Raw genomic sequence first — 16207 nt, 5'->3', positions numbered from 1 at the left:
AGCATAATAGTTTGGGAACGGGAATACCCACTCCGTCATACCGAGGGTACAGCCTGTTCAAAAAGACCCAAGACAAAGGTCACTGCAAGACACTCGAGCCCAAGGTGGAATGAATATTCAGGCTATCATGATGAATGAATGTGTGTGGCATAGACCATCCTGCAGCAGCACACATATCCTGCAAGGATACCCCTTTGAACAAAGGCTTCGAGGAAGCGACCGCCCTAGTGGAATGAGCTATTATGCCCAGAGGCGTGGTGAGACCACGTGTCTCGTAAGCCATAGAGATTGCTTCCACTATCCAATTAGAGATGCGCTGCTTTGACACAGCATCACCTTTACTGTCGCCGCCGAAGCAGACCAGCAGCTGCTCCAACTTATGCTACTGGCCAAAGTGGTGGACGCAAGCACAAAGGGCCCTTACTGGATACAGCAGGTGCATCCTCTCTTGTTCTGGTGTGAGGAAAGGAGGAGGGCAAAAAGCCTGAAACACTACAGGGTGGGCAGCCGATGTAGGCACTTTAGGAATATAATCTGGCCTAGGATACAGGACGGCCTTGGGTAATCCAGGGGCAAAGTCAAGACAGGACAAGCCCAGGGGCAACAGAGAGAGCTTGAAGATCTCCCATTTGCTTGAGAGATGTCAGGGCCAGCAGAAGAGCTACCTTTAGAGTCAAAAGCTTCTCATAGGCTGACTCTAAGGGCTCAAATGGGGCCCCTGACAGACCTTCTAAGTCCACAGAAAGGTCCCAGGAAAGTATACGTGGCCTGCAGATGGGCCTCAGCCATCTGACACCATGCATGAACCTCAACATTAGAGGATGTTGCCCCACAGAGGCTCCATCAACAGGGGCGTGGCTGGCCGAAACGGCGGCCACGTAAACCCTGATTGTAGAAGGAGCCAACCCTGCTGAAAAACATTCTTGTAAGAACTCCAGGACTGTAACTATTGCACAGTTCGCTGGGTCTAGCTGACGTTCCTCACACCACAAGACAAAAAGCCGCCACTTGAGCGCATACAATTTTCTTGTGGATGGTGCTCTAGCGTTTAACATGGTCTCTACAACCTCAGTTTTGAGACCAGAATCTATGAGCTGGTGCCCCTCAGGGGCCAGACCCACAGTTTCCATAGTTCTGGCCAAGGGTGATAAATCAGCCCTCAGCAGGGAAATTATCTCCGAGAACCATATTCAAGCTGGCCAATAAGGTGCTACTAGCAGCAGACGTAGACGGTCTTGGCAAACTCTCGCTAGAACTTGTGGGAGCAGAGCAATCGGGGGAAAAGCATATAGATGTGACCTTGGCCACGTGTGCTCCAATGGTGCAGGAGGAGTGAGGCCGAACCACAGTGTGGGCAGTGTGTTGTCTCCTCGGAGGCGAACACATCCACTTCCGCTTGTCCGAACCTCCGCCATATGGACTCCACCACTTGTGGATGGAGCCTCCAACCCCCAGGCCTCAGCCCCTGCCTCTACAGGATGTCTGCCCCTACATTCTGGCTGCCCGCCACTGTGTTGTCTGCCACAACTAGCACATGGTGACCTCTCAACTGAGGAAGAAAGAATTTCAGTGCTTGGAATACGGCCCACATCTCTAGGTAATTTATTTGCCACTCCAGATGAGGGCCGCTCCAAAGACCGTGAGCTGGACAGCTATTTAAGACTGCACCCCAGCCAGAGGTTTCATCCTCAGATAAAACCCCCAACTTTTCAGCCACCACTGAAACAGTCTCATGTGCAATAGGCCCAATGATATGACGTTGGCTGCTGCTGCCATTAGGCCCAACAGTCTCTCGTAGGGACTGGAGGAGATGCCCAGATCTAGCTTTACCTTGCTCAAAGATGATAGGATCGATCCTACGCGTGTTGGGGATAGAAACACCCTCATTGTAGTAGAATCCCATATAACCCCTAGAAAAGTTGTCCTCTGCCCTGGAGAAAGCATACATTTCTTGAGGTTCAACCTAAGCCCTAAGCTTCTAATGTGGGCGAGAACAGCATCTCGAAGTTGAACCGCCTGTTCCCTGGATCGCGCTAGAATTAACCAGTCATCCAGGTAGTTTAGTACACGTATGCCCTGGTGTCGCAAGGGAGACAGAGCAGCATCCATGCACTTTGTGAAGGTTCGAGGGGATAAAGCTAGCCTGAAGGGAAGAACCCAAAATTGGTATGTGTTGTCTCCAAACGCAAACCTCAGGAACTTCCATTGACTGGGCAATATTCCTATGTGGAAATATGCATCTTTCAGATCTGTCGTCAAAAACCAGTCCTCGAACTGAATCTGTGGCACGATAAGTTTCAGCGTCAGAATCTTGAACCTGTATGTCCGAAGAGTACAGTTCATATGATGCAGATCTAAAATTGGCCGCATACTCCCATCTTTTTTGCGGACCAGGAAATAACAGCTGTGAAAACCTCCCTCCCTTAAGGAACGGGGTACATGTTCTATGGTCCCTTTGTCCAAAAGGGAGCGGGGGGGGGGGGGGGGTGTCGAGCACTGAACTGGACCCGGTGACCCTTTTCTATGGTAGACAGAACCCATGGAGACACATTTGGCAGTAGTTTCCACGCTGCCAAATGGTCTTTCAGTGATGTTAGCTTTTCCACATTCCGTTCGAGGGGAAGCATCATATTTCCGTCGCCCTGTGACAGCTTGCTGACCAGAGAAGGCTGAAAACGTGGCCTTAGCCAGGGCAGGATCTACAGTAGCACTGGGGGCTATCTGCCCTTACAATCTTACATCCCCTGATTCGTCCCTCCGTGGCCCATCAGGACCGTTCCTTCCTTGCCTGCTTTGCTTTTATGATCATTCTTAGATCAAGCCTCTTAGCAGGCTGAGGCTGTGGCTGCCCGGTCCCCCTAGCTCTCTGCGGGCTCACACTCGCGTTCTGTGCCTCCCTCGCACTAGCGCTGGCCATGAGTGGATGCCCAGGCGAACTCAACACGACAGGGAAGGAACTGGCTGAGCGCCGCTATTTGCTGTTTTGCCTCGCGAAACCTGTCAAAGGCGCTCCCCATACTGTTATGCTAAATGCAATGTCGAAGTTCCCTTTGAAAGGGAACTAAAGCAGTTTCAAATTTAGTGGGAAAAAACAAAGCCTAAGACCAAGCGTTTCAGAGAAAACATCCGTGATAGTAAAGGAGCCAGGCTCTAATAGAACTCAATTCTGGCCAGTCACAACACAACTGTGAGCTCATGGAGGCGGAGCTTCATTTATTAGTCATATTTTATGTATCAGTTCCCCTAAAGTTGAAGGTAGAAGCTCTGAGGATAGGTATGTATTTTTCTGTGCTCTTCGAATTAAACGGTTTAAAATAGTTTAAAGCACCTTTTCTACATTCAGACACTCAGTTGTGATGCACAATAGTATTTTAAGAAAGATATCTTTAGTTTTTTGACTAGTACAGAGTGAATGGGAGAGTTTTATCATGTACAGCAGTTTCTTTATGGAGGAGAAAATTCTCTCAAGTGAATACAACAATGTATTGTGTAAAATCCATTTTAGAAACCAAAGGATGTGATTTATTGTATAGTATATTTATACGTTATATTATATTTGACATTTAAAACATAGTATTTTTAAATATTGCTATATTACATGTTATTTAATCTGATTCCAAAGGATGTATTTTTATATAATGCTGAGTTCATGGTAAAAGTTCTGAGGATAGCAGTGTGTGTGAGAGAGAGTTTGAGAGAGAGAGAGAGAGAGAGAGAGAGAGAGAGACAGACAGACAGAGACAGAGAATTCTTTCTATGCTGTGTATTTGCCACTCTCATTTTATATACAGAAAGAGAAAGAATAAATCCTGTATGTCGGAGTATTTCTGGAAGAGGCAAACCTAGATTATGTGTGTGCCCAGGCACAATAAATGCATGGGGCCCTTCTGACAGATTTGGTTGTTATTATGTCTTTAAGTTACCCAGAGATATTGTTGTTACATTTTACTGCTGTTGAGGAATCGCAGTAGATGTGTGTTTCGAAGACTTTTTTGAAAACAATCGTATGAATATAGAAAAACGAATAATGATAAAATAAAGAATAAATTTGAGGTTATTTCCCTGTTATTAATGAACATATTAACTAACGTAAAGTAATAAGATGAAATAAAACTGAACTTGATGCGCATTTGTGTAACGTATCGTAGACTGGAGGCGGATGCAGGTGCAGATCAAAGTCTTTATTAGACACTAAACTCAAAACCAAAGTAAACGCGGTCTTCGCCGGCAAACGAGAAACGTGGTATACAATGAGATCATTCAAGGCATAGAAACGACCGACACAAATAATACAACCAATAATACTGAGCGACGTGCTCAGTAACCACGGCATTTAAATACCAAACATAATCACCTTAAAACATAAACACCTGTGGCAAATGAAAGTCACTTCACTCAATGTTGAGCAGGAAGCGAGCGAACCAAAACAATGTCATGTGACTCGTCAGGAGCCGAGCCACAGTGCCCTCTGCTGGCCGTAGCGTAACAGTTTGTTTGTCTTTAATTATCCTGATTTCATTCATCATTATGTCCATTATTTACCACTGTCCTGTTTCATCTTTTCCTCCACCTCTTGTGTTCCCTTGAGCATCTGACTGCCAGATAAGTTCATTTTTCAGATAAATTTTTTGAGAATTAAAGCTTGTCCGATTTGAGTGTGAAGGGGTGGTGCAGGAGCATAAATGAGTCTTCAAATGTGATTGGGGTTTCAACCTTAAAGGGGATTGCTGAAATGTTGCTGCACATTATTTTAAGATGAAAATTATTTAAATGATCGGGGGACCCTTTCAGTATGGGGTCCCCATACAGTTGCCTGCCCTGGTTTCTGGTCTTCTACTTCCTGTTATTCACTGATAACACAATGCAGGAGGGTCTTGGAGTGTAGGAGGTGCAGTTAAGCCAAGTCACACACATCCACTACATTAGCAGAAGTTTTATATTAGGAGGGGATTTATCAACAATTTCAGAAGCATAACATTTAATCAAGATAACGTTCAACTTTTATTGTTTTACAACAATTATCTAAAAGAAGATGCATCAAAACTAAAAATCAATAAACGAGAAGCCCCCACTCGTGAACCACAGTCCTCAGGGTTTATTTACCATATTTAATTAAAAGAAAGAGCAACAAATTAGGCAAGCTCACAAACTGAGCAGTTTAAACTTTTGTGAGGCTTTTTTTTACTAAAGTATGTCAAATAAAGTCCAACTATGTTTATAGGATATGTAGTTTATGTTTATTTTGCTGTATTTGTGTCTTTTCTACAGAAGGTGATGGTCATGGACTCGTCCTGTCTGTGGGGGTGTGAAAGACTAAATACCTAAAAAATATTTGCACTTGGAAAAGTTTACAATCAAAATTAATTCAATTTGGGGTTGCAAAAAGTAAAACCATACTATTGGTCCATTGTGCTTAATATGCGCTTCAGTTATTACAGTACCTTAAATGGGAAACTCAACCAATTTTTGGCTTATTCTTGTGGATTATCTCTATCTCAAGAGAAGTTTATGTTTGGTTTATAATTCAGTTCCTTAGTTCCACTGAGTGTTCAGTGATAAACATTTATGTCTATATACCACTGTAATATAACCAGACAGTGCAGATATATGAATGGGGAGCTTCTGATTTTAATGAACCTGTCAATAACATTTTTACACTCACCAGTATTAAAAATGATACAAAAAGAGAAAATTGTTGTGAAGTTTAACTCTACATTTGTTTTTGTGTTAGGAGTGTGATCCATTCCAACAGAAGAGATCAGAATCTTCAGGACTCCGTTGTGTTTTTGTACAAACTTTACTAATATTCAAAGATGGAGATCCCCAAAAAACATTTAAAAAACAGGTAACCGACCATGTCATCATATCCCAGTCATTAAATATTCATATCTAAATGATTTATTGAGTATATATGAAAGGAATAACGTTGGTTAAATTTTACTGTTAATGAAAAGCTAACAGTCACCACTTAGCACGAAAATGTTAGATTCTGTTAATTGTAACATTAAGTAAAATTAATTAACATGAAGTAAAATTAAGTTAAATTAACAAGTTAGTTAAGAACTGTAAAGAGTGTATATAAATGACTAAAGGACTGTCTATAATGTTGTGCAGTAAACTCCGGGGAAAGAGATCAGAATCACCAGCACCCAGCTGTATCTCCATGAAGAGTGATAAGTCTCTGGAATTTGGTCTAAATTTTAAAGATGGTGACTCATCACTTCTACACTGGTAACATCTCCTCACTGTTAATGTCACTGCTTATGTCACAGTTAAGGGGAAATTACTAGAATGTATTATATTATTTATCATGGTATGTAGTATTATGTTGTACAGGACTGTATCACTTACTGTCTGCATTTTAACAGAATTCATGATTTTGTATACGTAATTAAACCATTGGGAATCCCTACTGTGATCAACCAATCTGGACCTCTGAGTGAGACACGTCAGTCTGATGTCTCCCTCTGATGTACATTCCCAGAAATAAAGCACAGTGGAATTGGAGTAACTTGTGGAAATATGAATGACAAAAAAAATAAAATAAAATAAAATAGCAGTGATTTTTAAATACATGCCAGATTTATTTTTTTCTAAAACGTCACATTGTGAATACTATAGAACTACTTTCCATGACATTAGAAGATGGTTGTTTTTACAGGCAGTTTGAAGGAATAATTCTGGTCATTGCTGCACACATTTCATCTCAGCTAAGCAGCTAACTGTAAAATAAATGCCTTGCTAAGAATGTAACAGGCTTAAGCTCGATATTTAGCTAACATGCTGTTGGCTCGAATTTAGCCTATTACCCAAAAACATTTAAAATTCAACTTAGAAGCCAATACTCACATCTACCTCTGAGACCAGTTGGAGATAGAAAAAATACACCAGCCGTGAGTGAGAAGAAGCAAGGGTCCAGCTTTATTGTTCCATTCCACCACACGAGATCCACACCGATGAGAATTCTCAGAAGTGATCCCCCCTACCCTGAGCTTAAGCTCCAGTATTTATACTGTATTTACACACTAGATAACCCATAGGTTTCCAGAAAAGGCCTATTTCACTTACCCATAGAATTGAAACCCGGGGTTTTACTTTACACATAAAATCAGAACTCAGGCATTTCCAACAACCCAGGAAACAAAAACCCAGTGTTTCTATTTACCTAGGTTTTCAAAAACCAGGGTTCTCTTTTACCTAGGTCTTCAAAAACCAGGGTTCTCCCTTACCTAGGTCTTCAGAAACCATGATTCCCATTTCCCTAGGTAATAAAAATGACGTAAGCAAGACGACTAAACAACCGGGAGGGACCTTGGTCTTATCGTTATCTCGAGGGGGGGGCAGCCACCCTTATAACTGGCTTTCTTCATGGTTCTCTAAAAATTAAGGCTTTCCTTGCGAGACGAGAATCTTCACCATCTGAATCATGAGTAAGTTATATTTTCCTTTTTTCCCGTACTTCTCATTTATAATTTATTTTCATATTTGCACTATATTTCTTATTTTATATATATTTATACTACTTGAAAAGCGGTTTACTGTACTTCCAACATCTTAATATCATTACAGTTCTACTGTCCTGCATATCCTACAATTCTGTTTTTCATAGAGTTTCTCTATTACTATAAGATTCTATTAAAGTTATTCATGTGTGTGTATGAGAAAGAGAGAGTGTGTGCGTATGTTGTGTCTACTTGCCCGCCCTTGACTGTACGAGCATGTGTGTGTGTGTGTGTGTGTTTTAGCACTCCTCAGCTCGTACACTTCTTTCGACTATTTCGACTAATAACCCATAAAGATCTTTAAAGTGTTTTACCAATTTATCCACTTCTGACTAAAACCGCTTCTGTATGTCTAGGTGCCGGTGCCCGTCGTCAGTCCCTTCTCTCACCGTTACTGGACCTGGATCTGGATCTGGACCTCCCTTATGTTTATTTTATGACATTTTTTATCCACAACATTTCCCCCTCTGAGGCTATGAAGCCTCATACAATACCTTAATTAAGCATGGAGGAACTGATTCTGCCGCACCCCATGGCCGTCCCCCGCTAGCTGTCGGAGGATTACTCTAACGAAGCCATAATCCCGCCCGTCGTCCCCGTAATCCAATGGGTCCCCTACATTAACCACTTCTACGCAACACCGATCCGAATAGGAGCTGAGGAGGTTTTGTAGACCTGGTGGGAGACGTGCTAGTGTTGTGCGCCCCGGGGCCTCATAGTAGATTGGCAGCTGGAGAATGGGCCTTAGGACCCCCCTACATCCACTTTGCGCCGGACATGTGTAGATGTACCTAGCCATAACTCTTAACCCTTAACTTACTTCTCCTTTCAACTATGTATATATATCTCATTTCAAATCTAACTACCTTGATTATACGTTTGTTTGCCTACATCGATTATAAGTGTGATTAACCGAGTTCCCCTAATCATTCATTACTACTACTATTGCCGTACGTATGAGTACACTACAGTAACTAACTACTTGATCTACACGTCCCTATCTTTCTCAACTAGGCCTGTCAGCCCACAGTTTTGTATTTGTCGGGACCTGCAGATTCTTGCTTCCCCTCAAAAACCAAACCCCAGTCTTTCGCAGTCAGGGGTGGGCGAAAAAACCTCTTATGAGGAAAAATTCCCACCCGGCCAGCACTATGTGCTCGGCAGCACCATTATACTTTTCTGTGCCTGATTGCGTCACATCACAAACATTTTATAACATTTTATAACAATACTTGACAGTCTGTTGTATGCAGTATCTGTATCTCTCTGTATGCTGGTTGTCTTCAGCTCAAGCACTTTACGTACTGTAGAGAGCCACCCTTTGGGGAGAGGTTAGGCTAGCACGTACACCCAGGGTATGGATCTTCACATCTTCTCATCCTGTCTGCCACAGAGCAGACCCCCCGTTGATGCTTTGTACCGGACCTTCACGTGTTCCCCACCATCTCGTCATTGGAGGATTGAGCATCCTCCAGGGGTTGCATGTTCTAGTCCGCTGCTGCCCTGTAGTCAGCCTTCTCTCGCGGCTCCGGGACTCCCACCTCCGGGTGAACACCTCCGGGTGAACACCTCCGAACACCTCCCCCCGTTGAGGCGGTGACGCCTCACACATAACACTGATAACACTGCACTTAGCTGTGTTCCTGTGAATATATAGCTCCATACATAATAGTTAGTGGTCTTATATATGTTTTTCGATTCATCTGCAATTACTCCAGCAGCCGTCCATCATAAGGAACAGACACAGACATGGGTCGACCCGTAAGCATTTCATGCGGTGTTAGATACATATTGCTGTTAGTCTGCATGTGATAGGTCATTAGTGCAAGAGGTAGAGCATCTACCGAAATACGTTTAGTATCAGCACAAATTGTATCCAACACACATCAGGGTATGCCAGACCTATCCCTGGTCAAGGAAAAAAATAATAAATAATCTTGAGCACACTTCAGGTGACCCTCCATCGTTGCCTGCAAGTACAGAGATCATTCCTCTACCTTCCCCCTCTGAGGCTAAGATCATGGGCAGCTGTAATACATACAGCAAGAAGTGCAGTCAGAATTCAATTAAACTATTTGTTCGATAAGTGGCGTTCCAATTTTTTCCTAGAACCTCATTGCATTCAAACAACTCCAAACAGACGACACAATCCATGGGCCTGAACGTCAGTATTTATATTATTTTTTTATTTATTTTTTTTAACAATTCTACCCTTAACCAGGTCTTTAGTGATAGACTTCTATTCAGCCAATTGGGCAGAACAGGGTGTTCATAATGTTTGCGAAATTTCAGACCCAAAACTTTTAAGCTCAACGAAATACAAATTTCGGCTGGGCAATCGTGAGTGTTCTCAGTGACTGGCTCCACAGAATTAATGACACCACTACAACACTTACAGTTGGTGAGTCTAACAGGTTTAAGAATTTTAGTTCGGGTGGCACATCATTAACCCCATATCATGTTCTTTCAAAATAGAAATGACCTGGTGTGATAAACGTAAGATCGATGTGTGAGAGAGCAATTTTCCCAATGCTCTGCACTAAGAGAGCATCTCCAGCCTGGCAATCCTTGTGCCACCAAATCCATTGTTTTCAATACATAAATTTCAGCCCTGTAAGCGCCCCATTCCCCTGAGCCGGGACCCCCCCCAGCAGCACCCAACCCCTTCAGTCACATGTAAGACACAGTCTTTGTTATTGTTTGCTAGCCATAGTTCAGGTGCAAAGCATAAGTTCATTCAATGTCAGGCTTGTCCAAAGACCACCCGGATCTCAGGGTGTTGTCCTTTAGTGAGCAATCAGTGATCCACTGCAGACCATACTTGATAACGTCCAGGAACATTTGTTGCGCTTTTATGGGGCGGAGGATGACCCCAATCATGTCCTGACGGCCTTGGGAGCGTGCAAGGGAGTCTATGACCACAGAGGAGTACACCACAGGGGAGCCCACAGCCCCGCGAAGGAGACGCTTCCAGGTGTACTACCTATCTAGGAATTGTTAAGAGGAATAATGACCTTGAGCTCTCACATGCAGTCATTTGGAAAAAGCGCTGATCCATAATAATATCATGTGGAATGGAATTACAGTTACAGGTTACAATTGGAACATCTTATATATATATATATACATATATATATATATATATATATATATATATATATATATATATATATATATATATATATTCTATATACATCATACTATAAATAATGGTTACTGGGTGGGTTGGTTGTATCGCAAAACTTATCGCTTTTGTTATCACAGCTTGCTGTAATAATGCTAGACTAAGTGGGCATGTCCTTTCAAGATATTGTTTACAGGGCAATAGTACTTGGAAACTGGAGACAGACAACTGGGAACACACAACTGCAAAACCCATCATTAAATGTCCAATTTATGCATCAGATCTGGTCCTTAAAACAGTGAATATTTATCGTGATTTACTATACCCTGATTTTAATAACGCAGGAAGCTATTAAGCTATTAAAAACAATTCAATATGAGGAGTTCGGTTTTTAACGTGTTAAGACTTGTGATGTTTACAGATCACTCAAGTTCGATATAAACACATCACAAGGTCCTGATTGTGTGGAGTCTGTATTTCTAAACTATTATTTAATCTCTTTTAATTTATCATTTTAATCTTTCATTAGACAATGGGGTTATACCAGAAATTTGGAAATCAGTTTTCTTATTTATTTATTACATTAAATCGGGGACATCCAACTATATTAGATCATTACAATCCAATAACACGGCCTCCTCGCCTATGTCCCTTGTAGAAAGCTTTTTCAGTAAACCGTTCACATGTTATCAGTCTGCAAGAAGTCTAAGGTCATACAAACATATCAGCACAACTGTTGTTTTGAAAGTCTTAAAACAATGTCACGGTTCCCTCTGCACTTCCCTGTCTGTTGATTTAGAAGAGGCTCTCAACACAGTGAATCAGGAAATATTGCTGCAGAGATTAAATAATGTTGGTCTATCGAATCATTTAAAAAATTTACTAAAGTAATCTCCACTGCTCTAATCAAACGAATAACACCTCTCTTAAAGGGGTTTTCCACTCTCATGTATAGTTATCCCTGTAAAATAGTTCTAGTCCATTTATTTTTAAAAGTACAAACCCAATTGACAAGGATACATTCTTATCCCTTCCTGTTTTTCATTTACCAGAAAGATATTGAGAAAGGAAAACAAAATTCCTTTAGTCTGAAAATTTGTGGTGCACACTACACGAACATATTAATATTCCATCTGTGCTAACGAGTGATAATCCCAATAAGATAGAACTAAAATAGAGTAAATGAGGTTGAGATCTAGATATGCATTTACAGTCCTGTTTATCCCACTAATTTACATTCAAAACAACCTAGTGAATTTGGTTCTATGTGTACAGCACTAGTCTGTAGTCTAAATGGTATACATGCATGTACATGCATTTTGTTTCTTATTAATTTATAACTGTATCAACATACTGTACTCAAAATATCACTCAGATCCTTCATACATGACATTTAAATGTTGCTCACTTTCGAGGAATGTGAATATGTATTTAACTTAGTCTAATAAAATTTATCATCTTGGCTGAATGCACAATTGTAAGAAGCATAAGATTCGCCCTATAATTTTATCCATTTCATTTAAACTGTATTTGACCATATTGAGGTAGTGTTAAATCTACTCATATCACAAACCACATTTCCCATCCTTCACTGCGGCCCACAAACATGGCTGGCTGCCATGGACCGCAATTCCCAGACCACACACACATAAAAATACCACACGCCAGAAGAATTCGCATTTACACTGCTTAAGATATTGTATAGACACGTACCCGTATAACAATCACCGATACACAAATTAGTTATGGTTACTCCAGCTCTTGTTAGCGAGTCAGTTCATGAAGGTAGACTGCTCTCTAAAACCAAATGTTTAGGCTCAACATTATCTCAACAGGGAGGATGTGACCTAGCCTGATACGGACCACATTGTGATCAGCCAGAGACTGTTACCTCGGGTCGGTTTTACTTTTCAGGGTTTTTTATTAATATCACTCAAAACGAACAGGTTCACATGTCAGCTGATCAATTTTATCATTAGTCAGGCAAAGATGTCTGTGCAGAAGAAACTATGTGGCACAATGCACACCACATAAACTATTATTAAAGTTCTCTCCGGACTGATACCATCGAGACATGCTGGTTGATTTTAATTTTTACAGGAATATATTTACGTATATATATATATATATATATATTGAATCACTTTGACTTTAATATAGGGCGTGAGATAACTAAAGGATTGGAAAAAGGGGAAGAAACAGAAATCTCTCGCACGAATATCTCTGGTTTAGATAACCGTCACCATGGAACTCAAAACACTTTCATTCAGTTTCCAAACAGGGAAACACACGGAATTCAAATTAAAATGAAAAGAATGATTTGGAGCTCCGGCGCGCATGATTCTGACCAGCCGCGTATCCCATCTAAACATGGAACTGTGTACAATCTGCGCAACACGGTCTCAATCCAGTCTGGTGTCATGCCAGGAGACTGAGGAGCCGGGCCGAAAGGAGACCCTCCCTCCTAACTTGGAACACGCACAGTAACACCATAATACTAAACAAACAACAAACACACATAAAACTCTTTTAGGCGAACCACACAGACAGTTTTGCAAAACACCCATCATTTTTGAGTTATGACAACTTTAAGTTAATTTCAACCAATGAAGCACATTGAGTTGGAGAAATCACCTTTTCCTCTACAGTCAAATGTCTTCCATTAAAACTCATTTAATAATCTGTATAATAAACACAAGTTTTTAACTTGATTACTCAGAGAAATAATGTTGTTCCAACTAGTTTTTCCACACTATTTAAAAGGAATTTAAGTGTTATGTACTTATTTACCATAATTGTGAACGCAATTTTTTTTAATATAATTTACTAACTTCAAGTTGTATAACAATAGTTACTAAAATGCTACAAATATAAATGAAATGAAATATAAATATAAATGGAATATAAATGAAAGGTCCAAATGGACTTTCTCCTTCACATTTGGAGCGTCGGACTCATTCATTTCTTAACAGTGACTTCTGGGGCCTGAAAATGCACACTTGTTTCCCCACCCTTTTCCCTGGATCACACAATCTGGGAATATGTTTTTATATATTACAGGTCTAGTAATTCTTCTTTACACAATGGGCAGTCGAACAGATGTCTAAAATATGTGCCATTGGCGTGCATGCTCCCCAAAATTTTTAACACACTTATACAGCAGTTATTGATATTAAATTAATTATAACACACACACAGTCTAGCGACTCACCGAACGTATGTACAGGATTTGAAATATTCAAAGTCCGCGATATCTCACAATGCTCCGCATTACCTAGCCCACTCTGAAGAATTCACACACACCGAATTGTCTTACCTTTTTCCCCTTTTTTTTTTCCTTGTCCTTCCACACAGACGCACAGATAAGAACGGACAGGAACACACACACATACACCCCCCTTTTCCATCAACAACGCAGGCAAGCTCACATACACACATTGTATTCCACATTATTACACTTATTTTACTACATGAAGTTTTCAAAGTATAAAACACCTCCAAACCAGCTCCGTATGCATGAAGCTTACAGTCATACAAATTAAATCCAACTTTCTCCAAAGGAAAAATTTTCTTTTCTCTAAATCTTATCCCACTTATCCAATACAGGTATGGAGCTCATGTTCAGAGCACTAATAAATACATTTTCCCTGTCTCCAAAACTCACACGCTCTCACATTATAAGCACATACATTATAAGCACACCACACACATTTGTTAGTACATATTCCATTCATACACCGGGCATGCTGTATTGCACGACCCGGACCTGGGCCCAGGATTTATTCCCCTCTCTATCCAGCCCTGGAATCTAATCTATCTATCTTTTATCTAATCCTTTTCCAGCGGTATTAGGGGTCCCCACCAATGCAGCCGCCACTAGACTGCTAGTCTAGTCTAGTAGCCGGTATCTGGGGTCTGAGGCCTCATTTTTCCACCTGCTTTCTATCCCAGCCCTGGAGAATTTCTCTATTTCTCTTTTTTCTACCTTTTTTCTACCTCCTCCAGCGGTATTGCAGGACTTTCACTCACACAACACATATACCATTTCTTTATTATAATTAAAAAAGTACATTCTATAATCTATACTTCTCTTACCTCTTCTCACTCACTCCAGGTTCTTTTGGAGACCCACTTAGTCTTTCTTCCCACCCCGGGGCTTCTCAATCGTAACAACAGACCACTAAAACAGAGCTTTGAAATAACAGGCGTCTGCAATGCCTTTTCCTATACGGCCTGTCTGTTGCTTAGAGAGCGAAGTCCCACGGGAGAGATTCCAGACATATAGATCTTAGCCCAGTCCCATCTGGGGTGCCAAATGTTGGCTCGAATTTAGCCTATTACCCAAAAACATTTAAAATTCAACTTAGAAGCCAATACTCACATCTACCTCTGAGACCAGTTGGAGATAGAAAAAATACACCAGCCGTGAGTGAGAAGAAGCAAGGGTCCAGCTTTATTGTTCCATTCCACCACACGAGATCCACACCGATGAGAATTCTCAGAAGTGATCCCCCCTACCCTGAGCTTAAGCTCCAGTATTTATACTGTATTTACACACTAGATAACCCATAGGTTTCCAGAAAAGGCCTATTTCACTTACCCATAGAATTGAAACCCGGGGTTTTACTTTACACATAAAATCAGAACTCAGGCATTTCCAACAACCCAGGAAATAAAAAACCCAGTGTTTCTATTTACCTAGGTTTTCAAAAACCAGGGTTCTCTTTTACCTAGGTCTTCAAAAACCAGGGTTCTCCCTTACCTAGGTCTTCAGAAACCATGATTCCCATTTCCCTAGGTAATAAAAATGACGTAAGCAAGACGACTAAACAACCGGGAGGGACCTTGGTCTTATCGTTATCTCGAGGGGGGGGCAGCCACCCTTATAACTGGCTTTCTTCATGGTTCTCTAAAAATTAAGGCTTTCCTTGCGAGACGAGAATCTTCACCATCTGAATCATGAGTAAGTTATATTTTCCTTTTTTCCCGTACTTCTCATTTATAATTTATTTTCATATTTGCACTATATTTCTTATTTTATATATATTTATACTACTTGAAAAGCGGTTTACTGTACTTCCAACTTCTTAATATCATTACAGTTCTACTGTCCTGCATATCCTACAATTCTGTTTTTCATAGAGTTTCTCTATTACTATAAGATTCTATTAAAGTTATTCATGTGTGTGTATGAGAAAGAGAGAGTGTGTGCGTATGTTGTGTCTACTTGCCCGCCCTTGACTGTACGAGCATGTGTGTGTGTGTGTGTGTGTTTTAGCACTCCTCAGCTCGTACACTTCTTTCGACTATTTCGACTAATAACCCATAAAGATCTTTAAAGTGTTTTACCAATTTATCCACTTCTGACTAAAACCGCTTCTGTATGTCTAGGTGCCGGTGCCCGTCGTCAGTCCCTTCTCTCACCGTTACTGGACCTGGATCTGGATCTGGACCTCCCTTATGTTTATTTTATGACATTTTTTATCCACAACAATGCCTAATATATATATATATATATATATATATATATATATATATATATATATATATATATATATATATATATATATATATATATATA

The sequence above is a fragment of the Ictalurus punctatus genome, chromosome 19 (assembly GCF_001660625.3).
Source record: "Ictalurus punctatus breed USDA103 chromosome 19, Coco_2.0, whole genome shotgun sequence".
Taxonomy (NCBI): domain Eukaryota; kingdom Metazoa; phylum Chordata; class Actinopteri; order Siluriformes; family Ictaluridae; genus Ictalurus; species Ictalurus punctatus.
The sequence above is the reverse complement of the archived record's forward strand: the minus strand, read 5'-3'. Positions refer to the sequence as shown.